Raw genomic sequence first — 18,848 nt, 5'->3', positions numbered from 1 at the left:
GTCCATGTTTCACTTCCATACACGGCTACACCCCATACAAATACTTTCAGAAACGACTTCCTGACACTTAAATCTATACTCGATATTAACAAATTTCTCTTCTTCAGAAACGCTTTCCTTGCCATTGCCGGTCTACATTTTATATCCTCTCTACTTCGACCGTCATCAGTTATTTTGCTCCCCAAATAGCAAACTCCTTTACTACTTTAAGTGTCATTTCCTAATCTAATTCCCTCAGCATCACCCGGTTTAATTTGACTACATTCCATTATCCTCGTTTTGATTTTGTTGATGTTCATCTTATACCCTCCTTTCAAGACTCTTTCCATTCCGTTCAACTGCTCTTCTAAGTCCTTTGCTGTCTCCGACAGAATTACAATGTCATCGGCGAACCTCGAAGTTTTTTACTTCTTCTCCATGATTTTAATACCTACTCCGAATTTTACTGCCATCTGGTTTCTGTACAAATTGTAAATAGCCTTCCGCTCCCTGTATTTTACCCCTGCCACGTTCGGAATTTGAATGAGTATTCCAGACAGCATTGGCAAAAGCTTTCTCTAAGTCTACAAATGCTATAAAATTAGGTTTTCCTTTTCTTGATCTAGCTTCTAAGATAAGTCGTAGGGTCAGTATTGCCTCAAGTGTTCCAATATTTCTACGAAATCCAAACTGATCTTCCCCAAGGTCGGCTTCTACCAGTTTTTCATTCGTCTGTAAAGAATTCGCGTTAGTATTTTGAAGCCGTGACTTACTGAACTAATATTCGGTAATTTTCACATCTGTCACATTAATTTTTCACATGTTACTAGTATGTCATACTCCGCGCACAGTCGTTTTCGCAATTTGCGAATACATTTCAGAATGCAAGAAAGGTCTCGTGTCTCAGCGTCCGTATCTGAACTGTAAGAGTCACCCTTCTACGACACACAACGTCTACCTTTTAGCGTCTTCGTCTCCACTTGTTGACTATTTCTGCGTAGCTCTCGCGTTGAGCAAAAGTAGTTAAATCACGCCTCTTCACAAACTCATTACTCCTCTCTCGACTTATTAATAGAGGCCGGATTATATACATTTGAATGTTGCATATGCATTTGCATATTTGGCTCCTTTTCACCGGTTGTGGCATATTTTAAATAAAAAATAGTGACGATGCATATTTTCTCTCTACGTTTACAACATTTTAAAAATTTAGAAGGGCGGTCTCTAGCTCGATCTAGTTTTGATGTCTCGCGGATTGACCGTGACCTAGAACTGCGTGCAATCGCTAACAGAGAGGCCAGTGCCTAGCGAAATCATTACAGTAGAGGAACAGGAACACGCAGACAGCCCGTGCTCCCACTTAATCCCCTCCGCTGGGACACCGTACGCGTCGGCAACAAACTACGCAAGCTTTTAGTCGCACGTCCATTTTCTCACTTTATCTTTCTATGTACTTATACACAACTGAACGTGTGTACGACGTGTAGTGTGTAATGTGTTGTGCGCCATGCCGCCCGAAAAAAGAAACGTCGTTTCGTGGATAGTTGACCATCCTGTAACATTTACACGTTTTATATTGTCGAGTTTGCGAGAAAAACGTTTAGTCCAAAAAAAAGTTTCAAATAGATCAGCATGTCAAGAAAAGTCTTCAAATCGGAGGAGTGCACAAGAAAGGACCGCGACATCTCCTGACAACAGCAAGTTGCAGTAGCAGGGATTTGTCGAAAAGTAACCAAAAAAGTCGGTTTGACATGTATCTGTGTAAAGCACTCATTTCAAGCAATATTCCTCTTCACAAACTTACAAACCCTATCCTCAAAGGCTTCTTGCACAAATATTGCTTAGATCAAAATATACCAGATGAATCAATATTGCGTAAAAATTACATATCGACAATTTACGTAAATGTTCTGGAAGAAATACGCAATAAACTCAAAGACAGCATTATCGGAACACCTGTGGCAGTTACATTGCAAATTTAATTGTTGGTGCCTTAAAAGAAGAGCCTTCTTTCTATTTAGTGGCCTGCAAACAACTGGCAAAAGTGTATCATTCTACGATCGCCAGATTTGTGAATGAGTTATTAGAAAAATATTGCCAGAATCTTCTGCAGATGAACGGTTGTGTGTGTTTTTTTTTTTTTTCCAGATGTTGTTCCCCATATAATCAAAGCAGGAAAAGCCCTCCGGGTATTTTATCCCAATTTGATTCATGTGACGTCCTTTCCTTATGGAATGCATCGCCTTGCTGAAGTACGTTCCACGTTTGTGAATGTAAATAAACTGATTTCATTCACAAAGAAAGTGTTTCTAAAGGCTCCTGTTCGCATCAAGACTTACAGAGAAAACCGCTAAATGCGCCTTTACCTCCCGAACCAGTGGTCACTCTTTGCTGTACGCGGGTCGAAGCTGTTTTACAATGAACATTTCGAGGCCATTAGAGGGGTAGTAAACGACTTCGAAAGTGCAAAGGCTTTGGCAGTTTGCCAGTCCAAGGAAGCTTTTAATGGCCGGCCGAGGTGGTCGAGCGGTTCTAGGCGCTTCAGTCTGGAAACGCGCGACTGCTACGGTCGCAGGTTCGAATCCTGCCTCGGGCATGGATGTGTGTCATGTCCTTAGTTTACTTAGGTTTAAGTAGTTCTTAGTTCTAGGGGACTGATGACCTCAGATGTTAAGTCCCATAGTGCTCAGAGCCATTTGAACTATTTGAAGCTTTTAATGATTCCGGTATTAAAAAGACATTGCTGTGATGAACTCATTTTTCCCATATATCTACAAATATTAAAAAGCTTGAAACTCAAGATTTGGCGTTGAATGAATCTGTTCAGTTAATGAATAAAATGACTGGTGAACTCCTGATTGCCAGAGGCATTCCAAGGAAAACTTGGAAGTTTGTAAACATTTTAAACAATAACCCAGGTTTTGAACCCTTGTGCCATACAGTTTTATTAATGGGACAGGTGAACTTTTACCAGAAACATAGCACCCAAATTCAAATGCTGCCCAGGTTACCTCAGCTGATGTAGAACGGTCCTTTTCTGCTTATAAAAATGTTTCGGGTGATCGAAGACACAATCGTACTACCGAACATATGAAACAGTACTTGGTCGTTTATGTATACAATAGTATAAAATTGTAAATGGTGCTTTGGTCCAATAGTATAACAAAGTTAATGCAGTTCAAAAATCATGATTGTATGTTTTTTAAATAAAATATTACCGAGTTTTTGAATGTGCCCCTCTGCGTGCGATATATCTCGAAGTTGGTCCTGTAGCTGCGACTCACTCGCATCGCATCCGCTTGTTACCGACAACAATAACAAAGAAAGAACAATTCTTTAAACACCGTATACCTCCCCATTTTGCAAAGTTTTAAAAAATAATCCTAGAAAGACCCCCTTCCTACCCTCTACCAGAAAGTATTCAGAAAATCAGAGTTCCGATTTTTCGCGTGGCCGGCGCTCTTCCTCGTAACTGATATGCACAGGTTCGACTTTCAGATATAATGCACGCAGTAACTACCAGGTTTTTTTAATTATTTGATCTTGCAAACTGGAACACTTTTCATGCATTTTTACGTATTTTTCATGCATAGTTGCATACATATTTTAAGGTTTTTATGATGCATATATCCGGTCTCTACTTATTAAATAATGGTCCCGCAATGACAAGACAGTATTCTGAAACATTTTGCACGAGATTTCTGTATGCAATTGTTATTCCTATGAAACCAAATCTGCTACATTCCGGTTTCAATTAGATCTGCATAATCCGTGGACAGCCTACACACATGGTGTTTCACAATTCCAATTCAGTTTTCTTGGGGGTTGTAGAGGGAACTTCCTAGATAAAGCTTTGGTATGGAACCGATGTTCAGAAACTTGTCGTATGGATATAAATCGCTTTAAAATTTCCCCTCATCAGGATAAACACACTGAGAAGAGGGCGCCATCGCCAGTCCCTACTGTAGTAACATCAGATACCATTTTCGTCCAATTACAACAACGGCTGCGAGAAACTGACACGTTCGCAAATAAGAGCGTTGACTGTGGTACTTCACAGATGTGCCGCACTCTAGCCTTTGAATGATGTCCTTCGTCACGCAGAAGAAAACTTGCAGAGTACACGAGACATTCCATATGCTAAGGGCTCCTGTAGAATACACGTGTCAGAGCTCATTAAAAAATGTATGTGAATTCCTAAGGGACGAAACTGCTGAGATCATCGGTCCCTAGACTTACACACTGCTTAAACTAATCTATGCTAAGAACAACACACGCCCATGACCGAGGGAGACTCGAACCTCCGCCGGGAGGGGCCGCGCAGTTCCTGACATGGCGCCTCAAATCACGCGGCCACTCAACGCGGCAGAGCTCATTATCTCCGCTTTTTGCGATCCGTGAAGCGGGAGATTTGAAAGTGATTCGACCTTCATAGGAATTGTGAAACACACTTTATATCTCGAGAATAGTCACGGCCATATCATATCTGCAAGGCACGCCCTATGCTACTTCTGCTCCTAACCATCTCCGCACTGAGAACGAATGAGTTCTGTTTGCTAGGAATTCTTCATATCATTTGCATTCGCGGTCTGATAATCCACCAACACGGAAGCGAATAATCCCAGAGGTAACATTTCTAAAATCATGCAACATAGTACCCAAAAGTGCCATGTGTGTCAAGTTTTCTGTGGACGCTCTCTCATTACTAACATGAAACTATTCCGAACGCCTCGTATGAGACTGAATTAGACCAGTCATCACTGAAGTTCTTAGTCTCGCGAACATGCCCGGGACATTCAGAACTTCACGGGCAGCTAAGAGCAGTAGGTTGGTTGGTTGGTTGGTTGTTTGGGGAAGACCAGACAGCGAGGTCATCCGTCTCATCGGATTAGGGAAGGACGGGGAAGGAAGTCGGCCGTGCCCTTTCGAAGGAACCATCCCGGCATTTGCCTGGAGCGATTTAGGGAAATCACGGAAAACCTAAATCAGGATGACCGGACGCGGGATTGAACCGTGGTCCTCCCGAATGCGAGTCCAGTGAGCTAACCACTGCGCCACCCCGCTCGGTAGGAGCAGTAGGTGATTAATCAAATTATACTGTAGGAAATACTGCAACCAGCCACAGGAAAAGCTTACAACTGCCTAGGATCCCAGCAGACTAAAAGAGCTGCGGTGATCCCCAAGCAAAATGGATAACATGATGATTAATCAATCTTTTGAAACTGCATCTGCTTGTCACTGTGACTTCAGAAAAATGGTGGTCGACGTACAGGTATGGGAAACTGCAGGATCATAACAGTCTCCGATAGATTTAAACATGCTTGCACAACCAGGTTGGTGTTCATTCGAAACAGATGTTTCTCCAAAAGGACAGCTGTTCGTGAATCGACAATTCTGAAACAGCCATGAAAACTCCAATTAAATATGTGCAGTACAGGGAGATTCAAGATGTTCGACAGTCTGTACATTACTTCAGGCAAAATAAGCAATGCTATTAAACCTTAAATTTTACTTGTTTATTCCTCCTGAGAAGATTCGGGACCTTCAGGCCCGCTCTTACATGTAACCAAACATCCTGAGTAAGCTAACGTTACAATGTGTTTAGTGCATGGAAGGAAGGCAAAATGTAGTTAACAGGTGTTAACAGTACTGACCAAAAGGAAAAGAACAACGAATCAGGAATTTAATTTGGCAAGTGATCCTTAGACGGCCCATCCGAGAAGAGAAAAATAGTAGCATACATATGGCAATGAATTTATGGTATTTCAGAAATGTCCATCTAAGTTCGTATTAAGTAATTTACTCGTTACTTTCTTTCCTAATTGAAGTAATGACATCTAACAAATGCACAGCAATAGTACATCAGGAATTAATTTTTTAGACTAAATTAACTAGTCCGAAGAAAAAGAAATAATAGGGTAACATTAGCAGATGAGAGAGAGAGAGAGATTGACAGGCGCTACGAAGTTAGAAATGACCTGGGAAAACATAAGGTCGCACAGATTACGCCACCTGTACACTCGATATGTACGGAGCCAACATTACAATACCCCAGTAAAATCAGTGTCCAGAGTCAGTTTATGTGGTTCATATCGCTTTACTGCAGAATTCTGTAATACAAGAATTATCGCATTTTTATGGGTACTCAGAATACTGTGCCAGGAGCTAAGTACTAAATACCTGTACATGAAGAAGCAAGATAAGGGCTTTATGTCTCTCCCCTACCACGAGAGAGTTATGAGAATGGGAAATGCAGGAAGAAGAGAATTAACGTAATACGTTCTTGAGGGCGTAGTAGTCAAGTACGGCTAACCACGCATAAAATAAATGTGTAAAGGTGTTATCGGGCTCGTCGAGTACTTATTGGGTAGCCGAGCTATGCTGCTGGGCACGGAATCTTCGCGACTCTACCTAGCCGACCAGAGCAGCCAGTAATCCATAATGACCACCAACGCGAGTTCTGTTTATAGTAGACAGTTTTCCTCCACCATTTCTACGAATTATAGACACTTATTCCTATTTGTCCGTCGTGAAATTCAGCACTTAAGCTGTAACTGTAGAAAAGTCTAGATTTCAGATAGTCACTATAGTGACACGAGCAACAGAATTCTAACCACGTGGCCGTTGCATCACGCAGGAGCTAAGCTTCTGTAAAAAGTGCTATTTCAACGAGGAGAAAGTTCAAAAATTTACCTCAGACGACCCAACACACAAGTAATACTGTTTTCTTTCGAATCGTCCTGACTGGAAATTACCTCTTCACTAATGAGAAAATTTAAACAGTAGGGAAAAAATTAAGGCCGAGCAAGGTATTTGTTCTTCAAATATGTCTACACAGAACAAACATTTCCTTGATAATTGCGAAATTATTTATCGAACTTTCTGGTTACACAATACACATTATGAAGAGTTGCGATTAGAAACGTCAGCACATTCTTGTCAGGGCTATACAACGCGAGGAAGCGCAGAAATATGGCGCTCGTGTGGGGCGTTCCAAGGTCACATTCCTCTGGAAGGAGTCCCGCTGGGCCGATGGCACCATTCACGTTCACAAAAACTGGCCAAGGGGCACAGGGAGGATTATCTGCCGGAAGGACAAGCGTCAGCTTTCCTCCAGAAACGTAGTCCTGGGCTTCATATGTCCTAATGACTCGTTTTACGAGGAACACTTCCGTTATGTAGAGAAGACTTGCCTACAGATTATGTATCTTACGAGCAATCTGTTACAGTTCGAACTAACGATCAAGAACAGGATCTAAGCCAATTCGTCCTGAGTACTCTCTCCTGTCACTGCGCTGTGTAGGTCAGAGTGCCTTTCGGGAAATAGCTGTTTCAGAGAGCGAAGGCAATGCAATGATGTTCATAACGCTCAGGGGTCAAGCTAAACTCAAAATTCTCAAAGAGTTTGGCTTAGGACAGGGAATTCCATTAGGCTTCCTTTCCACGTAAAATATAAGGTCTCAAATGGGCCGGGAAAACCGGTTCGTAGCTGTGAAGCAGACAGGGGCGAACAACCGGCCTGCAATGTGATATTGCAAGGGCGAAGGATTTTCCACCAACAGTAATGGCCAATACCCGTCAACTTCCGGCGGGCGTACAATTTGTAGATATTTAGCATAACAATTCCTCGACATCTTTTCCTACTTCTTTGTGGCACCGCCCTCATTAGGCGATTTTATTGTAGGTAAATGCAAGGTAACGACCACAACAAAGAATAATCCGACATTACTCTATTACAAATTTAGTGGCGAACTTCTGGAGGTCACACTTCGTTTAAATATCGAGGTGTAATACTACAAAGCGATAAGACGTGTCCTGTACGTGAAATTAGTGTTAGGGAAGGTGAATATGGAACTGGTTTGTTGGACGAGTTCTCGGAAACTCACTATGCAATTGTATAAGAAAACCGAATGCAAAATGCTAAAATTACCGACTAAGAGTACTGCGCAGGCGGCCCGAGCTTCTATAAAGGGCATTGCAGCAGACTGGAAATTAATTCAGACACACTGTTGGACTTTTAACAGCCTACATGACGAAATATGATGGGGAACGGAGGAACTGTTAGAAAGGTGACTTTCTCGCGAAACGGTTGGGGGAAATTTACACAATCGGCATTCAAGGCAGACAGTTCTGGAGCTTCCGTCTTATCGTGCATACGTGCCGTAAGAATAAGAAATTGAGGATGCTTTTTGAGGCAGACAGACTGACTTCCCAGGCTCTATACGCCAACTAAACATGCCGCAGTCGTTCATACTGACGTAGGCACTCCGCCACACACACACACACACACACACACACACACACACACACACACACACACACACGATTCTTCATCTATCTTCTGTTCCTTCCAAAGTTCGTCTGATTCGAAATTATCCTTACCTGACTGATTTGTACAGTCCTCCCTTTCGCCTCTTCTCCCCATTTTAACTTCCATTCCTTCTTCTACTGCATTATCTTTGTCTCCTAAGCACAAGCTTTCGCAGTCTCTTCAGTATGTACCTCTATCGGACTTATTTTCAATACAATGACAGTAAACAGGATGTATCAAAATTTAGTTAGGTCTTCAAATTTTGAAACTTCCTGGCAGATTAAAGCTGTGTGGCCGACCGAGACTCGAACTCGGGACCTTTGACTTTCGCGGGCAAGTGGAGCACTTGCCCGCGAAAGGCAAAGGTCCCGAGTTCGAGTCTCGGTCGGCCACACAGCTTTAATCTGCCAGGAAGTTTCATATCAGCGCACACTCCGCTGCAGAGTGAAATCTCATTCTTTAGGTTTTGATACGCCCCTGGCAACAAACATATCCGATACAACAACAGCTTTTTTCTCTGTCACCTGGTAGTCAACATTTTGTATGCGGTATCTATCAAATCGGTGTAATCCTTCACATTTATTATTTGCCTTCCATTAACAAGTAGACTGTGGCGACTGTATTTTAACACTAACACTTAACAGTTTTTGGTTGATCTACATAGTAAATCAAACTGTTGGTAAAAAATCTCGCCGCCTTAGCTGAGTGGTCAGCCCTTTTGACATGTGCAATGGGTCTGGGTTAGATTCCTGGCCAAGCCTGAAATTTTCTCCCCTCGGTTACTAGGTGTTATTTCATCACCATCGATACGCAAGTCGGCCTACGTAGCGTCATCTGAAATGACTATCAGCTCGGCGCCCAAACTTCCCCACGTGAGGTCTGCTGGCCATCAATGCCATACGATTGTTTCATTTAAGGAGAAAAACGCGAAGCTCAAACAACTCGATACAGCATGTAGTTATAATTACCTATTAACGTCCTTATCTAACCTCCACGAAGGTGGTTCTAAAATTCTTGGCGTTGTAGGTGCAGGACTGTTTTAGAAGTGTATTCATTATGTGCACACGAGTAAATACTGATCCTTGAGAGCTGTAGAGCTTTCAGGGGTGTATTTAATAGTAATAGTCGACTTTAACGATTTCATTAAAACGAGTTAAACACCGCACAAAGAGTACCGCGATCTTGGCGCAATTTGCCTTCTATTCTGCACGTTTCCATTGTAAGTACATAAAACATCAATTTGGAGTTCGTAGAAGGTGCTACAACAAAATCTTCCGGAAAGACGTCCAAGTGCAAAAGCAAAAGAGCCAGCAACTTCAGATTTCTTAGTAAACCCTGGAATCATGGACACCACAGGTGTAGATGATGAAACCAGATCGTTGCCTCTGTCACAGACGAAAGCCAAAGCCTGTTGTCACCTTTTCAGACATTTGGAAACAAAGAAGAAAGAGTATTATAATTATCCAGGTATCGGCAGAGAGAGAGAGAGAGAGAGAGAGAGAGAGAGAGAGAGAGAGAGAGACTTGAACTGATTCATGGTAAGATAAAAACATTTTATTTTACTTATTTTTTCAAGATACTCTCAAGTCCACCACAAGAAATAATTCTGTTGTTCTTATATAGCCAGAGCAGCAGTTATCAGTCCGAATACTGATTTTAGCATGAAAGAGCTTATTAGATACAAAGTACAAGGTTCAACGAGAAATCAAGCCATGCAACATGTTTTATAAAACAAAGTCTTTTCAGCAGCGCAAGTCACCGAGACTTTAAATGGAAGTTAAAACTTGTATGCAGGTTTTTGAATTATTTCGGAAAGAACAGTTTCTAAGTTCTATGTTCGTGGCCTAAATTGATTGTAAATCTACTGCGCATAAATAGACGGAGATACTGATTTGAGGATTTGTGATCAATACCTGAAAAATATCATTCGCCAAGTATCTAGTTCTATGCTGCAGTAGCTATGGTATTCAAAGTGAAACCACCACATGAAACTGGGAAGGAAGTTAGACATCAGATCCATTGGAAGAATCTGAAGAAAATTTTATTTTCCCCCGCGAACGAGACAGCTTACAGAATCATGCAGGGAGCGATGTTTCTTAGCAGCGCCGATTAGCATACGGAGGCATGCATGCTTTCTTCCCTCACACTACTACCGAACTGATTAGCAAATGACAGTAGTACCTAATCACCCTTTGACACAAATCTTATGCGATTTGCTAAATCAACAGTGACTGACATGTAACCCCTGCTCCTAGACTAACACAGAATATCAAAATTCTTGCTAAACTGAACCGCCTAAGACTAGCGAAAAGCTTATGATCTTCCTTGTATCCTCCTCAGCCTAATGAATGGAAAACTTGCTGTATAATCCACCACAGAGACGAGAGAGTGATCCGCCAAATCATTTAACTTGCGTAATTAGGCCATCAATTCTCGAAAGCCAAGTTAGATTTATTGCGTGTCCTACGCCCAACAGAATTTTTTTCCACAGTCACGTTGATCTATTCGTCTCCTTTCAGCCCAAGCATCTTACGCATGAGAGCATGAATACTACGATAAGGTATTAGAAGTCAGTTACTTTCAAGCTCTGTAAATTACTCAGAGCAACTTGCTACGAAAAGCATATGAACCTTTGCTTTCCGGACACAGGCCGTACGTGACAAAACTCTAATGACACACACACACACACACACACACACACACACACACACACACACTGGTACGGCTTTAAATATTTCTCCAGTGTTCACATCCGAAATACAGCTATTTCTTTCTGCTCTCAGAGCAGAGAGCGGGGTCTGCGGAAAGCAACAGGTGAGCTCTTTACAGTGCCATCTCTCCAGTAAAACATTCTTTTAGACAAGTACAGGTTTACAATCCGCTCACAGAATTATAACATGCAATCACATATCAGTTTACAAAAACGGTATGAAGAATTTTCTGTTGCTAATTAGGATTACATAGATACAAAATCTGCTCATGTATTCCACAATTTAACACGACAGCTTTCATTAAAATAATCTGACATCGTCTACACAATAGGACGTGGGTCTGAAATTTATAATTTCGAAAAGAAAAAAAAGAAAACACGTGGAAAAAATGGCTATTTGGGTCCGTTGAGAAGTCCAAAATATTGCATGAACTTGTTGCATTAACAAAATATCGATTCGTTTAGTAAGAAGGCACCAATATTTATTATGGGATAACTGTCTAGCAAGTCGTCATCAGTATCCCATAAGTAATTGGTTCTGTCAAGCAAACTAGTTCGACTAATTTTTTAAAACTGTCTTAATAATTATCACATTTTAAAGAGAGGGCAATTTTATCCTCTTATCCTACACTCGCGCGTATAGTTCTTTATTTAAATGAAAAGAGCGCTTGACTACGCACTTAACATACTCCATTTACGCTTATCGGACAACATACAAGCGTACAGAGATTAAAGATTAATGCAGTTTGCTGCGTTACTGTCAGGGGCTCTAACAACAAAAAGAGAGCCCGGCAGTGATGACACACGCGCTTGGTCTATGAACTTTGGAATGCCGGCAGATGTTTGTGTGCCATGCAACGAAAAAGCGAGTAGTCTCGAGAGCGACACCAACAGCTGTGCAAGAGAATGTTTGCAGGCGACGCTCACCTGGTACGTCGGACGGATACATGGACGCTGAAGCAGCTGCTCGACACGAAATGTGGTACTCTGGAGCGAGGATACTACAAGGATGTTGCAAACACAGCGATGCAGGCGGCGGCCATCTTGGATCGCGTACAGCTGCGGTGGAGTCCAGCGGAATACTGTTAGCATGGCCGCGCTGGAGCGCTGGTGTTATGGGCCCGGACCCCCACCACCAGCCGCCTTTCCCAAGGCGACAATGCGGCGGCAGCGGCGGCGGCGCCCCAACAGTAGCGGGAGGTACGCACAGCTCATACGGAAACAATTTTTACTGCTTCACTCATGCTTTATTGAACTGCAAGTAGGTTTGAAAAAGAAAAATTTTGACAGTAGGCTGTCATCGTTAGATGCCTACGATACTTGCTGTTTTAAGCTACTTACAACCTCCGCAAACCATTTTACAATGCATTGTGGAGCTTCGTGCAGATAATATTAAGAGGGGCAAGGGTGCGCACTTAAGGTTTTATATTATTTTATATTATATATTATTTATTATATTTTATGTATTATTATAATATTATTTATTATATATTATTTATACAAAAATCACTCCGTCTACAGGCCACAAGTGGCCCATCGGGACCAGCCGACCGCCGTGTCATCCTCAGTTGAGGTCTGCACACCACTCTCCTGGTCGTTATGATGGTATTCTTGACCGAAGCCGCTACTATTCGGTCGAGTAGCTCCTCAATTGGCATCACGAGGCTGAATGCACCCCGAAAAATGGCAACAGCGCATGGCGGCCTGGATGGTCACCCATCCAAGTGCCGACCAAGCCCGACAGCGCTTAACCTCGGTGATCTCACGGGAATCGGTGTAGCCACTGCAGCAAAGCCGTTACCATATATTATTTATATATTATTTAATATTATAGGGTTTAATATTTTACTGAACGAGACTTCACGAATTACAATTATATTTTAACTGGAATTTTAACTGACTTTATTTAAACCATAATTCGCACTAAGTAAAAAATAATACAAATGTGGCGTATTACCCGACCTTAGGGTAAGAGCGCATTTCTAGTGGGGTAAATTTGCTCATTGTTGTTAAATGAGGAAACATATGTGCCATTCAGTTCTTCTGCTTTATTTCATTTATAGAGTACATAAAAATAATTTACCTTGTCTCTCAGCATATAGTTACTTTTGATACTTTTATTTAATGATCAATTCTGTGGCCTGTGAACAAAAATCTGCAAGAATTTTCCAGCCGGAGGAAAACCTGTTTAACAGAGATCACAAATGAAGTATCCAGAACCTTCACACCAAGAGATAGATTCATGCCACCACTCCTCGCACTTACGATATTGAATCCAGCCTTGTGTTGGTGGACAGCTTGGACAGTGAAAAGTTTGTGGATTTTCCTTCGACGTATTGAAGTTTTGCTTTTCTTTCTTTTTTTTTTTGCTTTACTTGAATCAAACAATTTCCTCTTTAGTTTCTTTATTTCTTGTTTTGTTGATTGGGATTCCTGTTGGTTCTCGATTGCGTCACAGATACTGTTTCTGACTTCTCCTCTTTCTTCTGTCTTTTTTAGTAATCTTTTCTTCTTGGCAAAGGAATTATTTCTTTTAAGGAACTGAAGTACTTCGTGCTGCTTGTGGTTCATTTATAGATGTCTGTGAACTTTGGCTCAGGAGAGATCCAGCTTCAACTGTGGATGCATCATTAGATTTATCACTTTGTTCTATAACGGCCGAAGGCAGGAAATCATCTTCGAGGAATATGTGACGATCTATTGGGTAAATGCCGCATATCTTGAACGCCTTTGTTGCCTTCGTCTTAGTGGCCGTCTTTTGACAAGAGTTTCCAAACAGTTCAGCAATAAATTCTTTCGCAAATACATATCCAGCGTGATTATTAAGCCACTGGTCGGATTCTTGTGAATAAAAGTCCATCAGCGGCTTGAATAAGCAGCGATCTAATGACTACAGCAGTTTGTGGTTGCTGTGTCGAGAAATGGTCTGTGAATTAAAGAACGAACTTGAGACACAAACGTGACGAGTGATTGTCCGGAATTGACAAGACTGGATTTTCTTGCTTCGGCTGTGTATGTTTCTCAAAATGTTGTAGCCAAGTCAAATACAGATCTCAGTTAATGTATCCTCCTTGCGGGTCCGGGGGTTAGAATAGGCCAGAGGTACCCCTGCCTGTCGTAAGAGGCGACTAAAAAGTGTCTCACACTTTTCGGCCCCATGAGTTCATGTCCCACTTTATGGTCCGACCTGCCACTTTCCAAACTCTACAGAAGTGCGGGCCATATGGGGAAGGACTACTTACGTGGTGCATGAGCTATCCATACTGCCTTTAGATTCAATCTCCTGAACCTCTTGTCATGGCTTTGCATATCCACCTGCAATTCAACTGTTTGGGCAAGGACACTTTCCGGGGTATGTCATCTTTTTCCGTAGCCTCCTGTCCTCTCACCCTCATGACAATATTGGACTTCTCTGCACCCAATAAACAGCACTTTAGCCAATCTGTGGTGGGGCCATCATATACCTATTTGGTGGTAGTCCCCTGACAACACAGGGATCGCACTGCTGTTGCCGGAGCTGTAAAATCCCCATGTATGCCAATGAGTAGATGCCCGTCTTCCTGGGCATCAGGACTCCCGGCAATGGCCATCATGCCAGTCAGCCTTTGCTGTGGCTGCGTGGCGCTCGTGAGGAGAGCCCCTAATTAGAGTGGGTGGCATTAGGGCAGATGACACGCAATGAATCGGACTAAGTCATGTCTTGCTGGTCACTGTACGGCGCCAGCAGTCTCTAAAAATGGCAAGATCGAGTACATTGCTAACAGATATGACCCTAAATCGTTTTACTCTCTCGCTACACCATGGGAGGAATGTAGGGCTACAGAAAGAAGAGAGCCATATTTGTCTCGGTATTTAGTCTGTAGCAGAATGGACGGGGACTCCTTTCTACCTACGAAGCCTCAATTTTTTGTTGAACATCTTGAGGAAAAGTTTGGGGAAGTGGCAGCGCTGTCCAAGATGAGAAGCGGTGCAGTCTTGATTCAGACAGCATCCCCAGCCCAATCCAGGGCATTACTCGTTTGTGACCGGCTGAGTGATATTCCTGTTACTGTCACTCCCCAATAAAAGTCTTAACATGGTCCAGGGGACTATTTTCCATGGTGACCTCGTCTTGCAGTCTGACGACGAGCTCCGCGTCAATCTAGAACGGCGGAGTGTTCATTTCATCCGGCGTGTTTACTGGGGACCCAAAGACAATAAGGTTGTTACTGGTGTCTTCATCTTGGCCTTTGAGGGTGATTCATTGCCTGAAAAGGTCAAGGTGGTAGTTTACCGCTGTGACGTTAAACCATACGTCCCTTCTCCCATGCGGTGCTTTAAGTGATAGAAATTCGGGCACATGTCTTCCCGCTGCATTTCCAGCGCCACATGTCGAGACTGCAGACGACCACAGCATCCAGATACTCCATGTGTGCCTCCTCCCACTTGTATCAACTGTAGAGAGCGCCCGCATCTCGTGGTCGTGCGGTAGCGTTCTCGCTTCCCACGCCCGGGTTCCCGGGTTCGATTCCCGGCGGGGTCAGGGATTTTCTCTGCCTCGTGATGGCTGGGTGTTGTGTGATGTCCTTAGGTTAGTTAGGTTTAAGTAGTTCTAAGTTCTAGGGGACTGATGACCATCGATGTTAAGTCCCATAGTGCTCAGAGCCATTTGAACCATTTTGTAGAGAGCAGCATTCACCCTGCTTGTCAGACTGCACAGTATCCAAAAGGAGCGGAAAATCATGCAGTACATGAGCCTGGAGCAGTTGACTTACCAAGAGGCTAAACGTAAATTTGATCGATTGCACCCCATTTGGTTGACGTCCACATATGCTGCAGCTCTATTACCATTGCCGTCACAAGTAACAGCCGTACCACACTCCATGCCACGAACGGTGTGATCTCTGGGCCTCCAGAACACATCCACCTCCTTGGTAGTAGGGGAAAATCTCCTTCCGTTACTCCCAAAGTACCTACTTCAGGACCAAGCGACTCTCCCCCCCCCCCCCCCCCCCCCCCCCCAATTGCAGGGGACATCGGTCCCCTCGCCCCAGCCAGAGAAGCAACAGCCTCCTCTGGCGCCTCTCGTGCTGAAGGGGTCCCTTGGGACCTTCTCTCCCAAGGACTTCACTTATGCCACAGCGGACACTTGCCAGTGGCTAAAGGAGCCAAAAGCTGCTGGACGAAGAGCTTCACGATCTTCCTCTGCGCCTGAAACTACTTTGGAGAAGTCCTCCCAGCAAGCCCCTGAAGAGAAGCGAGAGGGCAAGCAAACAAAGAAGTCTGCTAAGAAAAAGGACACTCCAGTGGCCCTAACACAACCCTACCAATTCTGCACCTGCGGATGAGGTGAAGATCTCATCGTCCCCTGAGGACCTGGAACTCACTGATGCCTCATCCACAATAGGAATGGATACAAATACTCAGTCGGTGGCAGCAGGTGACCCTGAGGCATAACCAGCCTCATTGCATGCTTCATGCCTTCCGATAACGTCATCATCCAGTAGAATTGCTGTGGTTTTTTCCACCACCTGGCTGAGCTATGGCAACTGTTAAGCTTTACACCTGCTTTCTGCATTGCTCTCCTGGCAATGCGGACACATGCCCTCTGCATCTATAGGGGATATTACAAGAACCGTAGCGACTATAAGAGAGTGTCGGAGTTTGTGTCTATGTCCTGAACTCAGTATGCAGGGAACCTGTGCCCCTTCAAGCGCCTCTTGAAGCGGTGGCTGTCGGGATAAGGACGATGCTGGAAATAACTGTCTGCAAAGTATATCTTCCTCCAGATAATGCAATACCCCTGAACGCATTGGCTGCACTGATTCATCAACTCCATAAACCTTTCCTACTTTTGGGAGATTTTAACGCCCATAACACCTTTTGGGGTGGCACTGTGCTTACTGGCCGATGTAGAGATGTCGAACTTTCCTGTCTCAACTCGACTTCTGCCTCTTAAATACTAGGGCCCCCACGCATTTCATTGTGGGTCATGGCACTTAGTCGGCCGTTGATTTATCTCTCTGCAGCCCAGGACTTCTCCTATCTGTCCACTGGAAAGCCCACGATGACTTGTGTGGTAGTGGCCACTTTCCCATCTTCCCGTCACTCTCCCAGCACCATTACCCCGGACGTCTACCAAGATGCGCTTTAAACAAGGCAGACTGGGAAACTTTCACTTATGCTGTTACTGTTGAATCTCTCCCACATGGTTCCATCGACGTGGTAGTTGAGCATGTCACTAGAACGATCGTTTCTGCGGCGGAAAACACGATCCCCTCTTCTTTAGGGTGCCCCGGTTAAAGTCTACCTTGGTGGGTCGCCGGAAATCGCGGAGGCCATTAAAGAGCGTCGGCGAGCTCTACAGCGACATAAGCGGCACCCTTCCTAAGAGCAACTAATAGCTTTTAAATGGCTCCGTGCCCACGTTCGCCAGCTTATAAAAAGACGGAAACAGGAGTGTTGGGAGAGGTACCTTTCGACCATTGGGTGCCATACGTCATCTTCCCAAGTCTGGTCGAAGATCAGACGTGTTTGTGGGTACCAGACCCCGACAGGTGTTCCTGGCATTAACATGAACGCGTGTTATCTACCGACGCAAACGCAATTACCGAGCACTTCGCTGAGCACTATGCTCGAGCCTCTGTGTTGGAGAATGATCCCCCAGTATTTTGCACCCTCAAACGGCGCATGGAAAGGAAAGCCCTCTTGTTCACTAAACGTCACAGTGAACCCTATAATGCTCCATTTACAGAGTGGAAGTTCCTCAGCGTGCTTGCACATTGCCCCGATGCAGCCCCTGGGCCAGATCGGATCCAAAATCAGATGATCAAACATCTCTCCTCCGAGTACAAGCGACATCTCCTCGTCATCTTAAACCGGATTTGGTACGATGACGTCTTTCCATCGCCATGGAGGGAGAGTACCATCATCCCAGTGCTCAAACCCGGTAAAAAGCCACTTGGTGTGTATAGCTATCGGCCCATCAGTCTCACCAACTTTCTTTGTAAGCTGTTAGAACTTATGGTAAGTTCGGCAGTTGTATTGGGTCCTGGAGTCACGTGGCCTGCTGGCTCCATGCCAGGGCGGTTTTCGTCAGGGTCGCTCTACCACTGATAATCTAGTTTCCCTCGAGTCTGCCATCCGAATAGCCTTTTTCAGACGTTAACACCTGGTTGCCGTCTTTTTTGATTTACGAAAAGCTTATGACACGACCTGCCGACATCACATCCTTGTCACATTATACACTCCTGGAAATGGAAAAAAGAACACATTGATACCGGTGTGTCAGACCCATCATACTTGCTCCGGACACTGCGAGAGGGCTATACAAGCAATGATCACACGCACGGCACAGTGGACACACCAGGAACCGCGGTGTTGGCCGTCGAATGGCGCTTGCTGCGCAGTATTTGTGCACCACCGCCGTCAGTGTCAGCCAGTTTGCCGTGGCATACGGAGCTCCATCGCAGTCTTTAACACTGGTAGCATGCCGCGACGTGATCGTCGAGGGGACACTGAATAGTGCACGGTACATCCAAACCGTCATCGAACCCATCGTTCTACCATTCCTAGACCGGCAAGGGAACTTGCTGTTCCAACAGGACAATGCACGTCCGCATGTATCCCGTGCCACCCAACGTGCTCTAGAAGGTATAAGTCAACTACCCTGGCCAGCAAGATCTCTGGATCTGTCCCCCATTGAGCATGTTTGGGACTGGATGAAGCGTCGTCTCACGCGGTCTGCACGTCCAGCACGAACGCTGGTCCAACTGAGGCGCCAGGTGGAAATGGCATGGCAAGCCGTTCCACAGGACTACATCCAGCACCTCTACGATCGTCTCCATGGGAGAATAGCAGCCTGCATTG

The 18,848-nt window shown here is 44.2% G+C and overlaps 1 protein-coding gene across 1 annotated transcript in view; it reads right to left on the bottom strand.

Annotated features, from left to right (window-relative positions):
- The window catches only part of LOC126298566 (uncharacterized), a 246,239-nt gene extending 234,083 nt beyond the window's left edge, over window positions 1-12,156 (bottom strand). The window contains exon 1 of the mRNA XM_049989929.1: window positions 11,928-12,156. The gene's annotated coding sequence lies outside the window, so the exon portion shown is untranslated. The remainder of the gene's footprint in view (window positions 1-11,927) is intronic.
- Between the last annotated feature and the right edge of the window lie 6,692 nt (window positions 12,157-18,848).

The sequence above is a fragment of the Schistocerca gregaria genome, chromosome X, assembly GCF_023897955.1.
Source record: "Schistocerca gregaria isolate iqSchGreg1 chromosome X, iqSchGreg1.2, whole genome shotgun sequence".
NCBI lineage: Eukaryota > Metazoa > Arthropoda > Insecta > Orthoptera > Acrididae > Schistocerca > Schistocerca gregaria.
This window is presented reverse-complemented; position numbering and strand designations above follow the sequence as displayed.